The sequence below is a fragment of the Helianthus annuus genome, chromosome 1 (assembly GCF_002127325.2).
Source record: "Helianthus annuus cultivar XRQ/B chromosome 1, HanXRQr2.0-SUNRISE, whole genome shotgun sequence".
Classification (NCBI taxonomy): Eukaryota; Viridiplantae; Streptophyta; class Magnoliopsida; order Asterales; family Asteraceae; genus Helianthus; species Helianthus annuus.
The window spans coordinates 147,748,212-147,764,303 of NC_035433.2; positions in this window are offsets into that span (position 1 = coordinate 147,748,212).

Genomic DNA, 16,092 nt, shown 5'->3' on the forward strand with positions numbered 1-16,092 from the left:
GGTTTGCCTACGTCTTGACACTAGTACAAAAAGGATCATTTTATAGCAGTACTTAACATTTTTATCGGTTAGTAGTACTGGTATTCAAACCACTTTGTTTAAAATAAGGATATATTTAAACAGGTTCCATGACCGTAATAAAATACTCTTACCATTGTTGAAATTCTAAATATAAAGGTCACCGACCGTTATAATTAGTAATATTACTAATTCTAACATATCTAAAGATATCGGTATACCAACCGGTAAAACTGTTAATTAATTAAAAAGATAAAATAAAATATTATACCACCGGTTTAAAAGATGTGTAGCTTTTCAAAATAAAATATTATCAAATTTTACCAATAACCAATCAATTATATATATGCAACAACCAAATTTTTTAAATATACATTTGTATATACAAAATAATTTACATTTATATATACAAAATATTTACATTTACAAATATGTGTCTATACTCTAATTAATTTTCTAGGATCAATTTTTTTTGTCTACAATATGCTTGACTAATAACATATCGTCCTGCAAATGCACCTGAAAAGCAAACATTTTTTTTAAGATTAATGCATATAAATGTTGCTAAGTCCATATAAATATGAAGATAACATGGAAGAAAGATAATTCATACCTTGTAGACAACATATACATCCACAAGTTCTTTTGTTGTATGTTTCATCTCGACAAATTAAGAGGCGTAGTATGACACCCTCATTGTCTGTGGAATCCACGGTACTTGACTTATGGTTTCCAAGCCCAATGAACAAGGAAATTATATAATACTCTAATTAGTAACATTTCTCAGCATTGTTTTGTGTACTTTGTGTTGTTATGTTTGCACGGTGGTTTTGTATAAATTGTGGTCTGGTTTCATGAAATGGTGGGCTGTTTTGCAATTCAAGACAGTTTTTCTTTTACACCTCACCAACCATTACTTTAAAGAGTGGCTTCTCTCTCTTTCTCAGTCAAAACTCTTAGCCTTCTCTCTACATTCTCTGTTCTTTCTCTCTCTCTAAAATGTAATTCCCTCGCCTTCAATCGTATAACTAGACATATCGATTGAACATTAGTTTACTGGTAATCGTTTTAAGAAACTTCGATGTCGTTGGATATGGTCCTCCGGCAATGTTGATGAACAGGGTTTGTCAGCTACGACGGTTTCATTTGTAGAGAGAGAAACAGAGAAAGGTCGATGGGGGTTTCTTTACAGATAAACATAGAAAGGGGGTCTTGCCCTGCTATTTTCGGCGGAAATGTGCGGTGCCTTCCATCTCTGTAAATTTCTTCAATGATGATGCGCGTATTGTGCGTCTGAGAGGTACTAGCATCGGTGCTCCGATGTTGATGGGTGTAAACCATAAACTTTTTTGGCTTGATTTGTTTTTATTGTTGTCTCGATGATGATGATGATGTTGAGGTAGCCTCATCTGAGAGCTTCATAAATAAGTAATCTGGTGATGATGGGTGTAAAATTTTAATTTATCTTTCAAAGTTGGTTTCTTTTTAGATTATTGACATTTTATGTTTTGTGTTGGGTTGGGTTGTGTTTGTCGAAGATATGGAGGTTTAGAAAGTGTTATGTGCGGCTGAAATATTATTTAACAAATTAGGGTTTGGTTTCAGCTCTTAAAAATTGGGTGTGGGCTTAACATATCTAAATTGGACTTATATTAATGATGAACAATTGAATGAAGGCAAGAAACTGGGGATGTATAGAAGTGAATGATATCAATAACAAGACATTATAAGAAAAGAAAAGAAAATGAACTGTGGTTATTAGAGTTGAAGGGAGAGAATACCCGAAAGTGACGTATTATAGATTTCAATATATATAAACTTAGTACATGTATTTATTACCTTCTCTATAGTCATATGTGGATATGTATTTAGAAATTATTAAGTGAACATATAACTTATTTTTGAGCATGTATATTGGATATGGAAACTATCACCCTTTATTATGTCGATGTTTATGCAATTAGGTGGTCCTAATACAATTACCTAATTAACTAATCGTTTTGATTTAGTTTAGTATATGTGGTCTGAATACGATATGTAAGTTATTAATCATATTTTCACTTGTTATAGTCATTAAAATAGTAAATTATATAAAAATCAAAGTAAACATTGCACATTTGTCTCAACGGGTATTTTTATGAAATTAACAGGTATGCCCGATACTCGATGGGTAATTACCCGACAAATACCCGACGGGTAACGGGCCGGGTATGGGACAAAGAATTACAACCGGGTACGGGCATGGGATTACCAATACCCGGTCCAAGCCCATTTCGGTTAACCGAGAGTACTATAAGACCCAATAACAGATGTTTGGTTAATTATGTTTTTGGTTAAATAGATTTTTAGTTAACTTTGGTTCGATTTTCTGTTTTTGATTAGGATTCGATTTGTGATTCAGTTATTGCTCACCCCTACTATTAATCATGTAACATATCATTGTTTTTCAAAACTAAAAAAATCTATAAAAATATTATATTCAAATTAAATATATATATATATATATATATATATAATATTTGTTTTATGGTGTATCGTTTTAAAAAATGTATTATCGTTTAAAAAAGTTATTGTAGTTTAAAAATTGTGGGGTGATTATTTTAAAGTAAAGAGGCAAAAGTGTAATTAAGATTTAAAGAGTAAATTATACGTTTTGTCTTTTATGTTTACATCAAATTGCAGGCGCTATCTTTTAGCGCAAAAGTTGACAAGTTCTGTACTTAATGTTTCAAAATCTTGCACGTTATGTCCTTTAGGCCAAACCCAGTTAGATTTTTTAGTTAAATCTTGTCATGTGCCTTGCACATGAGGGTATTGTTGTCAATGCATCTCTTCAGGGACAATTGTGTAAAATAACTTATGTTTAGCGACTGGTTTGTAATAAATTGAAAAATCAAACAAATATAATGTCTCCCTCTCACAACTGAAGGTCCCCCATCTTTCTCTTCTCCCCCTCTCCCCCTTTCTCGCTCTCTTCTCTCTCTCCAACATAATCTGAAGGGACGACGACAGTGAAGGGTGGTTGTGGTGGTGGGTTAGGGGCGGCGGTGGGTGATTTGGTGGTTTGGTTTCGACGGTGCTGGTAGTGGGTGAAGGTGAAGGGGTGGATGCAGTGGTGGATTAGCACGACGGCGATGAGTGATTTGGTTTCGGCGGCGCTGGGTAGTGGGTGGAGGTGAAGGGATGGTTGTGGTGGTGGGTTAGTTGCGGCAGCGGTGGGTGATTTGGTTTCGACGATGCTGGGTGTTTGATTGCGGCAGCGAGTAATTTGGTTGCGAAAGCATTGGATGGTGGGTGGAGGTGAAGGGGTGGTTGTGCTGGTAAATAATTTCATGTCCGATGTACTTTGTTTTAGTCTCAGTCGTTTCGGTAATTCTTTTCCGGCGGAATGGTATATTTCCAGTAATAATCGTGAATTTTCCGGTGAAGAAGTAAAGTCTCGATAATGTTCTTGAGTTTTCCGGCAAACCATTCGTGAATATTGTTGTAGATCTTCTTCGACCACTAGTGATGGTGGTGGGTAAAGTCTAAGAGAGAGAGTGAGAGTTGAGAGAGTGAAGAGAGAGAAATAAGAGAGAGAGACAGAGGGTATAATGTTTTGATCATTTTTTGTTTTTAGTTAAATGGATAAAATTACAAAAGTACCATCATCTGCCTTCTAAAATTACAAAAAAGTAAATTACAAGTTTTGTCTTTTATGTTTGTACAAAATTGCAAGAGGTGTCCTTTACCCCCAACTCAGTCAGATTATGTTCTTTACCCCCAGTAAATTTGGCGAGTTTTGTTCTTAACGTTTCAAAATCTTGCACATTATGTTCTTTACCCCCAACTCAGTCAGATTTTTTTTGTTAAATATGGTCATGTGCTTTGCACATGAGGGTATTCTTGTCATTTTACCTCTCTAGAGACTATTGATTAAATAACTTATATCAAGGGTCAAAATTTGTAAAAAATAAAATAAAATAAAAAGATATAAATAAAAAAACCTAATTAAATAATTCTCTCCCTCTCTTCTCTCCCCCTCTCCAACAAACGCCGCCAAACAGATACTCCTTTCTCTCTTCACACCTCTCACTCTCTACCCCTCTCTCTCTACACCATCACCGACAGCCACCGCCAACCACCACGCTTAACCTCCCGACTAACCTTCCACCGCCTCCACCAACAACTCACCACCAAACCTCCACTGCCACTAACAAGCACCACCATTGACATCACCATAAAACCTCCATCGCCACCACCACCAACATCCACCACTGTCACCAAACCACCATGCTACCATTGCAAAACCACCATCTAACAGGAACGACCACGCTACCATTACAAAGAGAGAGAGATTGAGAGATAGAAACCTTTCAGTCGAAAACAGTCCAACAATCACGGATGAACTGTGCTCTAAAGCTTCTTCGTCGTCTAGCAGCCAGGGCTTCTCTGTTTTTTACTTCCAGAATTGCGCCTTTATCGGTGATCGGAGCGTACTGTCAACCAAGGGGTTGCATGCGGAACTCGTGCCCTAGAATTGTGCCATTCTCTGTTCCTGGCTTCCAGAATCCAACAATCACCGGCGGAACTCGTGCCCTACCAATGTTTGCGTATGGGTGATGTGCTAGGTTTTACCTCGATGATGAGTTAGGGAGGGTTTCGGAACTGATTTGTTACACGGTCTTAAGAAGGCTAGGTTTTCAGATGTGACTCTATCTCTATTTGATCCGGATATTCTTAGTGTTTTATTAAATTGGAACTATTTTTGTTATTTAAAAGGTTAGATATTTATGTTATTTACATAATTAGTCGATGTGGAGGTGAACAGACAAAAATGCACTCATGTGCAAGGAAAATGACCAGGATTTAACCAAAAAAAATAACTAGGATAGGCCTAAAGAACATAACATGTAAGATTTTCAAACATTAAGTACAAAAGTCATTAATTTTAAAGATAAAGGACACCGCTTGCTATTTGGTACAAACATAATGGACAAAACTTGTAATTTACTCATTACAAAAATACATTGATTTAACCGAAAAAAATAACTGGGTTTGGTCTAAAGGACAAAATAGCCAAGATTTTGGAATATTAAGTACAAAACTTGTCAACGTTTGCCCTAAAGGACAACGCCTTTAATTTGACGTAAACATAAAGAACAAAAACTTATAATTTACTCTTATTTAAATAAACAGAAGTTGAGTAAAATTAACGGGGTAAATGTTAAGTATTGTTTCCGAAATACAACAATAAATATAATTCTCTTGTTTGCCCAAACATCTCATGTGAACTCCTAGCACACCCTCATGCATTGCTTTCTTCCTTTTTGTTAAGTTCTCGATCTTCGTTTATCATTTTAGTAAGTTAGTTAGAGTTGAACAATTTAAATTATATGATTCAAAACTCTATAAATAATTGAAATAAAATTACGTATTACATTAATTGATTATTTAAAGATTTCTAATGTAGGATGCACTTTTTTATGTAGGATGATGATGATGAAAAGAACACGTGTTAGTGGAGATGGAGAAATGTAAATAAATATACTAAGATGAAAAATTTCCATGAAAATAGTTGACACTGATCCATATTAGGGTGTAAGGGGTGCTTACCTAAGAGTTGAGTCCCCTCTCTTACACCAAACCAATCCTCGTGTGCCACGTCAACTCCCCTCTTAAACTCCCCTAACACCCTAAATTGATGGCGGCACTCCCCTCTTAGGTGACTTGGTTTTTTATTAAAAAAAAAAAAAAAAAAAAAAGGAAAACTTTTGATTGGTCACTCATCCCTCTCTCCTCCCCCTCTCTTCGGTAGCCTCCCACCGTTTTCCTCCCTCTCTCTACCTCCCCTCTTTGGTTGGCAGCACCATACCGCGCGGCAACTATGGTCCCCGAAGGGAGTTACCGCGGGTGCCCCGCATGCCCTTATGATTGGTCAACGGAAGCTCAAGAGGAATTCACATGGCTGTCTATAATAATTTAGATCCAATTCCAGATTCCATGACATGGAGATAATTTAGTATAGATATATTCAACGTTTTGTGATGTACACAATATCTTGATAGCTGTATTTATATTAATTAAAAAGATCACATATGTAATGTTGCACATGCTCATATATTGCTTTCACACTGATATAGATTTACCTCGGCAGCATCGAAAAGATGTCAGTTTGAACTAGAAACGTGGTGACATGAATAGAATCATAAAGTTTGGACTAGAAGAATCTTTCGCTCCAACATGTTTACATATTTAGGTCAGCATTTTAGAAAATGCATTTTTTTTTTTTTTTTTTTTTGAAGGCAGAGCATACAGGAGCAGGAAATAAAAAAGGGAACAAAGCAAAACAAAGCAAAACAAAGAAACAGAACTAAACACATGCAATATGGGATTATAGACCCAGTCCTCCCAACCGAGATCCAAATGTTGTGACCTGTTTGCCAACCAGCTGAAAAGAGTGGACACAATCTCTTCCCGAATCTGCTCCACTTGTCTTCTGTGATTGTACAATGTTCTAAAGTTTCTCGCCATCCAAATAAACCAGCAAGAGGTGTATATAATAGCCAAGAAGAAAATTTTACCCTTATGCGAAACCAGCTCCCTAGCAGTGCCAAACAGGTCAGAAAAAGAATCCCAGCCTGTGAGATCGAACCCACACCAGCAAGAAACTAGCCTCCAATTAATAGATTTAGCTTCCAGAAAGAGCAGAAAAACATGTTGGACAGTCTCACAAACGGCCACACACCAACCACAATGATCCGAAACTAGCGTGATACCTCTCTTTGCCAGCTCAGATATGACCGAAACTGTGCCTTGAACCAATCTCCAAATGAAGAAGTAGATCTTAATGGGAAGCCAAGGGATCCACTTGCACACCTGATTAGCATCACGATACATAGCCTGATCTAGAGCGAACCTTAAGTCCTTAACCAAGAGCTAGCCATCCGTATAAAACTCTTTGTAAAACACCGTTGTATAAAACCTAACATATTACACCGGTGTAAGCCCTCCGGTTTATTACATAACATCTTTTACAACCCATGGTTTTATTTTAATAGATTAAAATAGCGGTGCTAATTAAATCATATATTTTAATATATCTTTTAAAACTATTTTAGAAAACATCTACTGGTAGAGAGACTTGGGTTCTCGAATGGAGACTCTAAATGATACAATCAACAATGATACAGGTACATGAAATTGATATTATTATAAAGATAACATCTGGAATGAAAATGAAGCAATTTGGATTGAATTTGGTGTTTTGATTTCCAGGTTTGGTCTTTGAATGGAAACCGAATTAGCCGACGCCTTATGGAACCGATACCCGATTCATAATTTAGGGTCAGTCTTCGATTCTGTTTTATTACCAATTTCGGTTTTCGGGTCGGTCCGGTTGTCACCGAGTCGGGTCAGTTAATGGACCATGCTCACCCCTATGTGGCATTAACTTGAATCATTTAATTATGAGTACGATAACAAGTGAGATAAGATTTGTAGATTGTTCATATTGTGGGGTTTAATAAAATTTGAATCAAATTGTAAGATTTAACACGTATATTTTCATATTATAGTAATTAAAAATTAATATTTAAATTGAAATTAGTGTAAAAGATATATATGAGAGAGTGATTCTGGTAGTGACACATGACCTTTTGGAATAATTTATTATAATAAAGATTATAAAGTGTAAAGTTCAAATACAAATAAACTAAAGTGAAAAATAAGTACGGTGGCATATATGTAAATAACAATAATTTATATCTAGAGTAGTTATAATGCTATATAATTACTCTAGAGTAATTATATAACTAGTGTAATTGTATAATTACTTTAGAGTAATTACTTCATAGAAATCTCAACGAAACTGTTGACATTCGACAAACACAAGGTTTTACTGATCCGAAACATGCTAATCATATATGTCTCTTTGCACAAAGCCTTTTATGGTCTAAAACAAGCACCACACACTTGGTTTCATCACCTCTCTGAGGCTCTACACAAACTTGGATTTCAAGGTTACAAGATGGATCCTTCTCTATTCACTTACAAACGGAATAACACAATTCTATACGTTCTGGTATACGTTGATGACATCATTATTACCAGAAATAACACACTTGTTGTCAACCTTGTTATACAACTACTTAGTCATGCTTTTGCTGTAAAATATCCTGGCTCACTTGACTAGTTTCTCGGACTTGAACCGGTGCCTCAACGCAATAATATTCTGTTATCACAAAAGAAATACATTTCAGATATTCTTGATCGCATTGCCTTTACTAAATGCAAACCACTTTATCTCCAATGAGCTCGTCACAACAATTATATCTCTAGGTTAGCCTGCTCTTACCCGACCTTGTCAAATATCTTTTGTTAGTGGGGGGCTTTTCAATATATCACTTTTTCCTGACCAGATATTACATTCGCAGTCAACAAAGTCTTCCAATATCTGCATACCTCGATCGAGAACCATTGGTCAGTTGCCGAACATATTCCTCGATATCTCAAAGGGACACTAGATCATTGTTTGCTCATTTGACATGAAGCTAGTTCTCATCTATAAGCCATTACTGATGCTCACTGGCAGGGGCGCTCGACACTACGGGCCTTCTCGGATGCTGATTGGGGTGGCTGTCTAGACGACCGTTGATCCACGGAGAGATTCGCCATATACATGGGTTTTAACCTTGCCTCCTGGATCGCCATATTCAAAGCCTTGGTTGATACGCTGGCTAAACTTACATGGTTAAAGGCTCTCTTAAAAGAACTTGGACCAGACACAACTTCTGCTCCAACTCTCTGGTGTGATAACCTCGGTGCTCCATATCTATTCAAGAATCATGTCTTCTATGCTAGAACAAAGCATGATGAAGTTGATTTTCATGTTGTACAAGTCGCACAAGGAATATTAAAGGTCCAATTCATATCCACAGAAGACCAAATTGAGAACATCTTTACAAAGCCTCTACCCACTTATAGATTTGCATATTTACGATCCAAGCTACACGTCGTTCCCAGCCTTTGCTTGGGGGAGAATATTAGACAACAAAGGATTATGATTAGTTAGAGATTCCATTTTTCAAATATTATTCAAATATTAAAAATCAGTAAAATGATAATGGGAGTTTTTATTATATACAAAGAATGATTGCTAAAAATATATATAGAGTTGGTCGGAAAATTAAAATCACAAAAATAAATAAATATTGGATTGATTGAAAAAATTCATTTAAGAAAAAAATAGATACTTGATTAATTCAATAGGTTATATAAAAGAGTTTAATAGTCATGTCTCGCCGGAGAGTGCCTATTGTAGGTCCCTCGGAGGATGAGGTCAAACCTTAACCTTGTTATGTGAAACACACTAGCAAGTGCGGAATCCAAGCTAGAGTGCAAACCGAGATGAAACAAGCACAAACACAAGACACACAATGTTCACCGATTAACACCACTTGTATTAATACGTATGAAAGGTTCGGTTACAAGCTCAATGTCTACAAATCTGTTTTGCAAACTCTCTAAGTGTGTGTGTGTTCTTGACAGAATACTCTCTCTATCTATGTCTGTCTATCCTTCTGTCTATCTTGTGTCTAAAATGAAATGAACACACTACATGGGTATATATACCCAACACTCGTTGTCTGGTCGAAGGATCAGATAGGTTGATCGAAGGATCATCTATCGATGTTAAACCTGTCGAAGGATCTAAATATATCTCGAAGGATGATCTATCGAGGTCCATCATCATCCATCGAAGGTTTATCTTTCGAGCTCATCGAAGGATCTAAACTATCCTTCGATGAGTCATCCTTCGACACAGACATGTTACAGTCATGATTCAACTGTTTGAGCCAAGTCAAACCAGGAGGATGGTTGACTTGGTCAAACTTACAAGACTAACAAAAGACATCGTTTTATATCGTGACACGATACAGACAAAGTACAGACACAAGTGCACCAACAAACTCCCCCTTGGCTGTAGCTTTGTCTCGAACTTTGTGTCTTCAAGTCTTTGACGTCCTTTCAAGTCTTCAATGTCGGAGGATCTTCAAAGTCTTCACGTCTTGAAAGCAGAAAGTGTATCAACAAACTAGCCGTATCATGTAGGAAGTGTGTTGACAAACTCCCCCTTAACATAAGCTCCCCCTTGAGTTATGCTCGCGAAAGACTTGATCATTAGTGCTTGAGATCCTTGTGGTGTTGATGATGGTCAGCGGCAACTCGATCATCTTCATCATTTGAGTGCCTTCACGTCGTGTCTTCATTCCAAAGCTTGTCGTTGACCATGTTCTCCTTGCCTTTAGAATCTGCACATGCAAGAAATCTAAACGTGTAATGAGAACACCTGCTTGGAATATAGTTAGTATAAACAAATGACACACGAATGACCATGTCACAATCAGACACCGTCCGACAGTTTGAAAGTTTAGTAAATTTGTCAGTTTTAGTTTCTAACTTTCAAAACTTGCAAATTTCGACCGCTTATGAAGATTTAGTCAATTCAGTTTTCGTTCAGGTTTCAGGTAACGAAGACTCGAGATCCAAACATCGTACGATCGAAAATAAAATAGAAATAAAATCTTTTTGGCTTTTATAAAGTTTATATTAAAACACACCTAAAATCTTTTTGGTATTTTTTTGAATATTTCAAATGTAAAGACTGAAATCAGTAAATAAATATATACAGACATTCTTTTTGCGAGTTTCGAGGGTAAGAGAATCATATCAGTGTACGGTCATGCCAAAACGCTCTTGTTGTTCAGTTAGTTAACATTAAGATAAGCATCCTATAACAATTATCGGTATTGTTGTCCACTTAAGCTCAACTTATCAAATGTAATCATGGCGAGGGGATACGTTAAGGTATGATTTATACTTACCGACCGGTGTTCATCCACATCACGACACATTCCCGTATCAAGGTATGCACGAGGGTTCATCTTACCGGTGAGTATACCGATTATCATCTGTTTGACCGTATATGATGTGAGATTCTCACTTATTTTGATTTGAAAACAAGCCCTATGTGATATAATCACTTATTTATGAGGAACTTGATTTTCATATGCATGAGGGCACAGGAGCAAGTCCGTGAACAGGTCAGTACTTCCGTACAACAGAGAGACGAACTTGACTCCCGGATAAATGTGATATATTATCACTTATTTGTTTGGACATGTGATTGTTTATCACTTATTGAGGTCGAATGCAGTATGTATGCAGTATGTACACGTATGTATAGTATCATGGAAGATCTAGACTTGCGTCCCCGTTATTTTTCGGTAAAAGATACAACCATGATACCCAGATGATAAGCAGCATAAAGACCGAATATCTCAGAACCTCGGCAATCTATCAAACGAAATTTCGGTACTAAGACCATATGCCAATGAATGGTTCCCACCTGGTCTTCAGTCGATTTAAGTTTATATCATCCTGCACACTTTAAAATGATTGTGAGCCTACCGATACATCTTATATAGAGCTGCTTATCGTTTTTCATTTAAGGTTTAAAGAGGTTTGGATAGACCACTGATGTACTATCATTTTCTCTTTTGCTTGCCAGGAAACTCATTTTTGTTTTTCTATTGTTTTTGTGTTTTTGAAATTTTTCGATGTTTTTGGATTTTCAGATTTTTGGATTTACTCCCCCTAAAATCAATAAACTAAGACAAATTTAAAAACACAAAGGTATTTACAAAAATGATTTTCCGATGTTGGTTTACTCTTGCTTGACCTTAATGCCGTTTACCATTAATAAAAAGTCAAATCTTGATTTGTCAAATGCTTTGGTAAAAAGGTCGGCACGTTGGTCATCGGTGTGGACCTTAACAACATCGATTAGCCTTTTCTCAAAGCAATCACGTATGAAGTGATATTTGATTTCGATGTGTTTGGTCTTTGAGTGCTGCACAGGATTTCTAGTGATCTGTAATGCAGCAGAATTATCAACGTAAATAGGAGTAGTTAGGAATTCAAAACCGTAGTCCCGCAATTGTTGTTGGATCCACAGAACTTGGGAGCAACAACTTGAGGCAGCAATGTATTCAGCTTCGCATGTTGATGTAGCGACACAAGTCTGCTTCTTGCACTGCCATGTGACTAGGCGATTTCCTAAAAACTGACATCCAGCCGTTGTGGATTTGTCGTCGATTTTGCATCCGCCAAAATCAGAATCACTGAATGCGATCAAGTCAAAGTTATTATCCCTAGGGTACCATAGACCGGTGTCAGGGTAACCCTTCAAATAACGAAAAATCCTTTTGACAGCTGCAAGATGTGAGGCCTTCGGGTTGACTTGATATCTGGCAAGCAGGCACGTTGGGTACATTATGTATGGCCTTGATGCTGTGAGGTACATAAGAGATCCGATCATTGCGCGGTAATATGAGGGATTAACAGCTTCACCCTTCAAGTCTGGAGTAATTCCGTGATTTTGTGGCAGTGGGGTACCAATGGGCGTTGCATCAGACATCTGGAACCGGCTCAAGATGTCACCAACATATTTAGTCTGATGGATGAATATCCCAGACTCAGTTTGTTGCACTTGTAGGCCCAAGAAGAAAGTCATTTCCCCCATAGCACTCATCTCGAATTTATCCTGCATAATGCGCTCGAAATTCCTACACAAGACATCATTAGTAGAACCAAAAATAATATCGTCAACGTATACCTGTACCAGAAGAAGATCTCCATCTTGTTCTTTGATGAAAAGAGTACAGTCAATAAGACCTCTTCGAAAACCGTTCTCCAGCAGATAATTTGATAAGGTTGCATACCAAGCTCGCGGTGCTTGATGAAGACCATAGAGAGCTTTGTTGAGCAACCAAACCCGATCGGGATGGATAGGATCTTCAAAACCTGGAGGCTGTTCGACGTACACCTCTTCTTCAACCACACCATGTAAGAATGCACTTTTGACGTCCATCTGGTAAACCTTGAATCCTTTGAATGAGGCATAAGCCAGAAAGATCCGAATTGCTTCCAGACGTGCAACAGGTGCATAGACTTCGTTGTAGTCGATTCTTTCTATCTGACGAAAACCTTGAACGACTAAACGTGCTTTGTTCCGGATAACAACTCCGCGGTCATCCTTTTTGCATTTAAAAACCCAACGGGTGCCAATCTTCTTGTATCCAGCAGGTTTCTCTACGAGTTTCCAGACACCCAGCTTCTGGAATTGTTGCAATTCTTCCTGCATTGCTTCAACCCAAGAGTTATCTTTCATGGCTTCCTTCCAAGTTCTTGGCTCTTCCTGTGAAACATAACACGCGAAAGACCAATCGTTTTATTGCCCGGATTCTCGAATAGCTGCATACAGGCCTGCATTGTTGTTGTTTCGCAACATGTTTCTTGTTTGAATGCCACTTTGCACATTTCCGATGATGTTTTGTTGAGGATGGGTATTATGAATCCTTGTTTCTGGATTATCTGGAACTGGAATATTTATACCCAGATTGTTGAAATTGAGATCAACAACTAAATCAATGCCCGGAATTGACGAAGAGGATGATGCAGTTGCTTCAGCTGTTCTATGGGTATCCACTGGAGGAGTACCCTCTGAAGTACCATGAACTGCTGTTGTTGGAGCTTCTTGATCTGCATCTAGAAATTCATCATCCTCTGAAGATTCGTTCAATTCGGTTGCATCATGAAAATCCTCATTGTCGAGAGTATTATTGTTCACCGAAGATGGTTCTTGATTGACAAGAATTGGACGAACCACCGGTGAAACTGTTGCATTGTCACTCTCGAAAAACATCCTTGCCGCAGCACTTTCTTCAACGGCTTCAACATTGATCGAATTGAAAAAGTCATCGTACTCAAACATCCAAGGCTGACCAGGACATTTGACTGGCAAAGTGTGCCTTTGTACTCTGACCTCAGACCATTCCTCGACCCTTTTAGTCTCTAGATTCCAGACTCGTAAGTTAGGGGTGGCATACCCAAGAAAGTATCCATCAATTGCTTTTGCCCCATACTTTCCATTAGGATCGATGATTATACATGGAGCTCCAAACGGTTCAAGATAAGACAAATCTGGTTTCCGTTTTTGAAGAAGCTCAAAGCAGGTCTTATTGTGCCTTTTGACTGTAAGGACTTGGTTCAATGTGTAACATGCAGAGGCCACAGCTTCAGTCCAGAATGGAATGGGTAACTGTGACTCTACCAACATTGTCCTAGCAGTCTCGATCAATGTGCGGTTCTTACGTTCAGCGACGCCATTCTGTTGAGGAGTATAAGCTGCACTAAACTCATGAAGAATACCCTTTGAAGTGCAAAACTCCGCCATGGCATGATTCTTAAATTCAGTACCATTGTCGCTACGTATCCGCCTAACCTTCAACTTATACAAATTCTCAATCTGAATGATCAAGTTTTTGATAATACCAAAGGTTTCACTCTTGTGTGCCATGAACGCCACCCAAGAAAATCTTGAATAATCATCAGTAATCACGAGGCAGTATTGATCATTCCGAAAACTCTTGTGCTTGACAGGACCAAACAAATCCATGTGCAAACGTTCAAGAGGAACTGCCACCGTGTTGATCTTCTTTGTAGGATGTCGTTTCTTAGTTTGTTTTCCTTTCTGGCACGAAACACAGACGTCTTGAAGATGGAAGTTTTTAAGAGGAACACCATTCACCAATTCATTTGAAACCAAATGATTCATTTTACGTAAGTGAATGTGACCCATTCGTCTGTGCCAAGAGATAGAGTCTTTTTCTGTGGCTTTGGAAACGAAACAAGTTGCTTGTGCATACGTAGTAATAGCTTGACTCATATCAAGGACATACAAATCATTTATCCTTGGAGCTGACAAGAGAATCCATTCTTTTGGAATTTTGAAGCCGGGTTTCAGCACATAACATCCATTAGCATCAAAGTGTACTGAGAATTGCTTATCACAAATTTGAGAAACACTAAGAAGATTGTGATCAAGTTGTTGCACAAAGTTGATCTTGTCAAAGCTGACAATCCCGTTGGATATCATTCCTTCACCCGTAATATAACCACCCTTATCTCCAGCAAAAGCAACATAACCTCCTCTAATAGATTTGACGTCGTAGAGAAGCTTCATGTCGCCTGTCATGTGCCTGGATGCCCCACTATCAACAATCTAATGACTACTGATAGTTCCTCCTGGAACACCCTGCACATGAACTCAATCAATTAGTTGGAGATGGGGACCCAAGCCATTGTGGTCTTGGGTCTTCCATTTTCATCAATAACGATAACTTCTTGTCTTTGATGATTGGTAAATTGTGATGGTCCCCCTGATTCAGTAACCGTTTTTGGTTTCCATGTCTGTTTTGTTTTACCAGTGTCATTCTTTAAAATTTTAACTTCATGGTTGTCAGAAGTTTTTGAATTGTCTGGTTTGACAGAAACATATGTTTTGTTAACCACATCGGTCTTAATCGCCTTTTCAATTTTCTTGACCTGTTGGCGTTTTTGTTTCTTTTCCCTTTCTTTTATAAGACGAGGATCTTGTTTTACCGAAACAGTTTGCCTGCGGTCAGTTTGGTCACGGGGAACATCAACTTTTCCTTTTTGTTTATGAAGATATGGACAATTTCGAATTATATGTCCAATTGTTCCACACTCAAAACATGATCTTCGTTCAACAAACCCCGAAGTATCATGTGATCGTCTTGCCGATGATGTTGAACTTTGTGATCCCGAGGTACTAGGTTTTGAACTACTTGGTTCATTTCTTTTCTGTACATTTGCTTTCTTAACAAAATCTAAGTTAGATTTGTTTTCAAACGTTTCGATTTTGTCCGTTCCCGTCGATTTCACAAAGTTTACATTCTTGTTCTTCTTTTGATTCGGCTTCTTTTGTGCTTGAGCCGGTGATTTTCCTTTTGGCTTGGTGTGATTTTGCTGTTTTTGCATTGTTAGTAATTTCTTATTGCCATATTGTTTTCGAATTTCGGCCTTTGGAATAGGAGGACATTGTGTAACTGTAACACGTGGTCCTGTCTTTCCTAAAAACTTACTTGTCGAATTTTCAAAGACTTTACTTATTAAAGATTGATTAACATTCTTAATTGGAAAATCTTTGTCAGAGTAGATTTTATCATC